We start from the raw sequence: 6512 nt of genomic DNA, 5'->3' as shown, positions 1-6512 counted from the left end.
AAAAAAAAAAAAAAAAAAAAAAAAAAAAAAATCACTGACAGGAATCTTTGATTGCAGAAGTTTTGTCTGAACAACAAAACAGTTGTTCAGTTGGTGTAATGGAGGAGGATGTCCTCACAGACTGGAAAATAACTAAACAAGGAAATATCACAAATTGGGATGTTGAAATCCATAGGCCATCCCCACCGGCAGAACCTCTGTGGTCAGTTTTCTCTTTCCCACCGTCCCCCAACCTCAGAAGTGTCACTGCAGCTGCTCCTCCCCTTTTTTTTCTCTGAGTGGAGCCCTCCTAGTTTTCTAGAAAGCATGATCTAGTTCTTTTTTTCTTATTTATTTATTTTTGAGATGGAGTCTTGCTCTGTAGCTCAGGCTTGAGTGCAGTGGTGAGATCACTGCAACCTCCGCCTCCCAGGTTCAAGTGATTCTCCTGCCTCAGCCTCCCAGTAGCTGGGATCACAGGCGCACGCCACCATGCCCAGCTAATTTTTGTATTTTTTGTAGAGATGGGGTTTCACCATGTTGGCCAGGATGGTCTTGAACTCCTGACGTCGTGATCTGCCCGCCTCAGCCTGCCAAAGTGCTGGGATTACAGGCGTGAGCCATCGCACCCGGCCTCTGGTTCTTTTTTTCTAACTTGTAGCCATTGGGCTTTTTTTCAGAATCAAATAGGCTATACAGGTGTTTTGCTAGACATTTCCTTCCCCGGGGAATTCTGCCAACAGCTTTTTAAATTTCTTTTTTCTACCAACACATATCTGTTCTGGCCAGGGCAGTAGGACATCGTACACGTACCTCCTACATTTTATAGTTTGCTCTTACAATGGGCGTATGTGTTTCTCAATCCACCTCTGTCAGTTTGGGGGTCTATCTGTGACAATCAATATGAATGACTAATTGTTCGGGCATTTTGTTTGCATCCACCATTGTTGAAAATTCAGTCTCGCCAGGTGCGGTGGCTCATGCCTGTAATCCCAGCAGTTTGGGAGGCCAAAGTGGGCGGATCACAAGGTCAGGAGTTCAAGACCAGCCTGACCAACATGGTGAAGCCCCGCCTCTACTAAAAATACAAAAATTAAATTAGCTGGGTGTGGTGGTGCGCACCTGTAATCCCAGGTCCTCAGGAGGTTGAGGCAGAAGAATTGCTTGAATCTGGGTGGCAGAGGTTGTGGTGAGCTGAGATCGTGCCACTGCACTCCAGCCTGGCAGACAGAGCGAGACTTCATCTCAAAAAAAAAAGAAAGAAAGAAAATTGAGTTTCACGTGGAGAACATGAGTCTCCTCGGGCTGCCATAACAAAATAACTAAATGTGAACTGGGTTCGGCCTCTGACTGAGTGGCTTCAACAACAGACATTTATTTCTTACTGGAAAGTCGAGGATCAAGGTGCAGCAGATGTGGTTTCTGGTGAGGATGCTCTAACTTGTCTTGCAGATGGCAGCTTCTTGCTACATCCTCACACTGCAGAGAGAGGGAGAGACAGAGAGAAAGGATGGGGGGAAGGCAGGGAAGGAGAGAGAGCACTCTGGTCTCTCTTCCTTTTGGTATAAAGCCACTAATTCCATCTCTCTTGACCTTATCCTTAATCACTTCCCAAAACCCCCACGCCCTGCAACTCCAAATACCATCACACTGGGGATTAGGGCTTTGACCTATACATTTTGGAGGAACACAATTCAGCCCATAGCAGGCAGTAATAAAAAATACAAGCGGTGCTCTGCACTTGCAGCAGCTGAAGAACCTAAACGCTTGTGCCTGAAGCCTCCTTTCTGCTTTTCTGGCCTTGCCGGCCTCATGACCAGGGGCTCATGCTGGGCCCAGATTGTCCTTCACAGGGAAGTCAGGAATTTACGTGAAAGGAGCGCTGCAGGCCAGTGAAGAGCTGGCAAAAACTGTCGTGGAGAAGCAATGATCCAAAGACAGCTTTGGGACCTGCTGGCTCAGGGAGACCTGCTAGATGTGGGCCATGTGTGTCCAGAGGTGGGAGATGTGTGTGATGTTCGTCGTGTGTACCTTCCTGTCGCTTCTGTCAGAGCCGAACTCGAATTTGCCATCTCGCTCTTGGAGACTCGCAGTTGAATATTTGCATATCTCTGGAATGTGTCTTAGTCTGTTTTATGCTACTTTAACAGAAGACTGCAGACTAATTTTTTTTTTTTTTTTTTTGAGACAGAGTTTCCCTCTGTTGGCAGGCTGGAGTGCAGTGGTGAGATCTTGGTTCACTGCAACCTCCACCTCCCGAGTTCAAGTGATTTTCCTGCCTTAGCCTCCCAAGTAGCTGGGACTACAGGCATGTGCCACCACACCCAGCTAATTTTTGTATTTTTAGTAGAGACAGGGTTTCACCATGTTGGCCGAATGGTCTCGATCTCTTGATCTCGTGATCTGCCCACCTTGGCCTCCCAAAGTGCTGGGATTATGACATGAGCCACCGTGCCCGGCCAGACTGAGTAATTTATAATGAGCTGAAAATTTATTTGGCTCATGGAGCAGCCTACTATTAGGTCTGAGTCAGTCAGATGGAAAGTTGCCAAGGTAGAAACATCACGGTCAAATCAGTCATACATGCACTTCCCTAGTGAACTCATTGAAAACCAGACCTTCAGAGCCACCCCTGATGGTAGGGGCTGCTGGAAGTGGCTTCTGAAGAGACCCCATTCTGCACCTCCCACTCCTCTATCCACAAAGGGCCTGATTGGGGAAGTGTGCCCTGCAGTGCCCTCAGAAAGACCCTCTGAAACTGCAGACGTTCCCTTTCTGCACTGCCATTTGGTTCATGAAGACGTGTGACTGGGAGGAATTGAGTACCCTATGTCACCTTCTAACCCAACAACTGTACGGAGGCTGAGCGTGGGCAGGCCTAGTGCCAGGTGATGGGGATGCACACAGGAGCAGATCTGGCCCTACTAAAAATACAAAAAGTTAGCAAAGCGTGGTGGCAGGTGCCTATAATCGGAGCTAATTGGGAGGCTGAGGCATGAGACTTGCTTGAACTCCTCTGGAGGTGGAGGTTGCAGTGAGCCAAGATTATGCCACTGCACTCCAGCCTGGGTGACAGAGCGATACTCTGTCTCAAAAAAAAAAAAATCTGGGCACACTAAAATAATTTTAAACTGAGAGAGCATAGGATGGCATTAGGCAAGGATATAAAAATGGTACACGTGCTTTTCCCATCACTCCAGTTCCAGACACACTGGCCTCCTCGCGGCTCCTCAAATCTTTTTTTTTTTTAGTTTTTTTTTTTTTGGTGCAGACTCTCACTCTGTCATCCAGGCTGGAGTGCAGTGGCTTGATCTCAGCTGACTGCAACCTCCGCCTCCCAGGTTCAAGTGATTCTTGTGCCTCAGCCTTCTGAGTAGCTGGGACTACAGGCATGTGCCACCACACCCAGTTAATATTTGTATTTTTAGTAGAGATGAATTTCACCATTTTGGCCAGGCTGGTCTCAAACTCCTGACCTCAAGTTATCCACTCACCTCGGCCTCTGAAAGTGTTGAGATTACAGGCATGAGCCACTGTACCCGGCCTACGGCTCCTCAAATCTAAGCACAGTTGCCTCAGGGCTGTTGTGTTTCCTGGTGCCCGTGGCTCAATCCTTAGGTCTCTTTGGTCTTATTCCAGATGTGTACAAGCTTGTGCTCTCATTCATTCAGTCGCCTCTCAGACGTGCCTTTCTCTGCTCACCCCAGCCAACATGGCGCCACCCCAGCCAGCATGGCACCACCCTAGCCAGCATGGTGGTATCCCAGAAAATATGGCACCACTCTAGCCAACATGTCACCACCCCGGCCTCAGGCATTCCTTTACAGCAACACAAATGGACTAAGACACTGGCATAGCAATACAATTAATAAATATATATTGACTGAATGAAAGAACAAACACATTCTTTCCGAAAAGATGTATTTTTTATAACACAATCAAGTCAATGCCCTAAAACTAGGCTGTCATCACAATTCTCCCCCCGTGTTCTACATACTTAAGTTGGCTAAATCAAGAATAAGATTTTTTTGAGAGTAAAGAATCGAGAAAATGAGATCCAGACAACTGGGTAATCTGCTGTTCTGCATTCGATTTCTTTTTGGTGCCTAGTGAATTCCCTATAAGTCTTAAAATTGGGTCATAAAGGAGATTATGTATGATATCAGTTTAGTGCATTAAGCTCTAATTTCTAATTAGAAACCTTGAAAAGTTATTGTCTCAGGGCCAGTTGGCCCCCACCAGCAGTAAAGGAGAAAAAGATTGGGTAAAATAAACAGCCTCGCCAGATAAAATTGGGGGATCTGATGTCCACATTGATGGAATTCTCTAGGTAATTGCCAAATCTTTGTTTTGTGTTGTGATGACCAGAGATGACTTAACTCTCAGAGGTTTTATTTATTTAAACAATGAGAGCATGAGATAGAATGTTTGTTCAAATTAACTATGAATTATGTGGTAAACCTAGCCTTTCATTTTTACATAAGTGCCTGATACTATCTATGGTAGAAACCTACTCCGGAGAACTCTTTGAGAGATAACTGGATCGCTACACTTGGGTGTGAATGTATGGGTGCAAAAAGACTACATGGGCTGTGGGAGGCTGGATAATGGCCCTGGAGATGCCCAGGTGCTGATGCCTGGGACCTGTGAGTGTTAACCCATATAGTGAAAGACACCTCGCAGATGAAATTAAGTAAAGGACCTTGAGATGAGGAGGTTATCCTGGATTACATGGGTAGGCTGCAAATGTCATCACAAGAATCCTTAGGAGAGGCAGGCAGAGGGAGGTTTGCCTGTAGAAGAGGAGATGACAGTGTGACAATGGAGGCAGAGATCAGAGTGACATACTTTGAAAATGGAAGGAGCCACAGCCAAGGAATAGGGACTTCACCAGAAGCTGAAAAAGGCAAAGAAATGGATTCTCCTCTCAGAGCCCCCGGAAGGAACCAGCCCTGCCAGCACCTTGATTTTGGATCAAAGAAACTGATTTTAGACTTCTGACCTCCTGAGCTGGAAGAGAGTAAATCTGTGTTATTGTTTGTTTGTTTGTTTGAGATGGAGTCTTGGTCTGTTGCCCAGGCTGGAGTGCAATCGCACAGTCTTGGCTCACTGCAACCTCTGCCTCCTGGGTTCAAGTGATTCTCCTGCCTCAGCCTCCTGAATATCTGGAACTACAGGTGCACACCACCACACCTGGCTAATTTTTGTATTTTTAGTAGAAACGGGATTTCACCATATTGGCCAGGCTGGTCTCGAACTCCTGACCTCATGACCTGCCTGCCTCAGCCTCCCAAAGTGCTGGGATTACAGGTGTGAGGCACTGGGTCTGGCCACTTGTGCTGTTTTAAGCCATTAAGTTTGTGACAACTTGTTACAGTGGCCACAGAAAATGAATGCATGTCCTTTCTGGGATTTCTTGGCTTCTGAGGAGGGGGAAGTGAAGCATCTGAATTAGACGCAAAGCATGTCGGCTGCTGCCCTGGCCTTGTCTTCTGGGAAGCAGGACCTGAGGCAAAGGTTAGGACCTGAACAACTGGATTTAGGGGTGCAAGCTGGGGATGGAGAGGGTGAGAGAAAACAAGTGAAGCAGAGAAAGATGCTAAGTTTGCTGTAAGGATACTTCCCGGCCATGGCTTTGCCATGAGCTACGAAGAGACACAGCACGTTCCTCAGCAGGCATGCATGCGTCCATCCACAGAGAGGGCTGCAGGGAGGAGCAGAGCAGTCCACGGAGCCAGCAAGGAGGGAAAGTATCTGTCCGGGTCCCACCTGTTTCCCATTCCCGACTGTCAATGTTCACTGTGAGTGGTGAGTGCCCCAGGACCTCTGGTTTATTCCATCCAGCCCCTCCTCAGAGGCTGCCCAGATCATATCCCAAACCTCATGTTATGTCATTTTATTTATAACCCAAAATGAAGTTCTAGTTGACACGGTGATTGGATAAGGATCTAAGAGATCCAGTAGTCACTGCGGGCCTCTTGAGGCGCGGGCTTAGAACGTACTTCCAGCACATTCTATTGGTCAAAGCAAATCCCAGTCCAGTCCAGATTTGGCAGATGTGATGATCGACTCCATCTCTTGATGACGGAAGCTGCAGAGGCACCTCACAAAGGAGCCTGGATACAGACAGGGGAATAATTGGGACAGTTTTTACAAGCAATCTAGCAAGGAGTTAACCAGAATGTTTGTCCTCTCCAAATCTCATGTTGAAATGTAATCCCCAGTGTTGGAGGTGGGGCCTGATGGGAGGTATTGGCTTATGGGGATGGACCCCTCATGAATAGCTCAGCACCATCCCCTTGGTGATGATGAGTGAGTTCATGGGAGATCTGCGTGCTTTGTTTAAGGTGTCTGGCACCTCCCACCTCTCTCTCTTGTTTCCACTCTCGCCAGGTCAGATTGCCTGCTCTCCTTTTGCTTCCGCCATGATTGTAAACTTCCTGAGGCTCTCACCAGACACACATGTGGTAGCCCTCCTTGTACAGCCTGAAGAACTAGGAGCCAAACAAACCTCTTTCTTTTTTTTTTTTTTT

This window comes from Cebus imitator, unplaced genomic scaffold (assembly GCF_001604975.1).
Source record: "Cebus imitator isolate Cc_AM_T3 unplaced genomic scaffold, Cebus_imitator-1.0 Scaffold94, whole genome shotgun sequence".
Lineage (NCBI taxonomy): Eukaryota > Metazoa > Chordata > Mammalia > Primates > Cebidae > Cebus > Cebus imitator.
Note: the sequence above shows the minus strand (reverse complement) of the source record.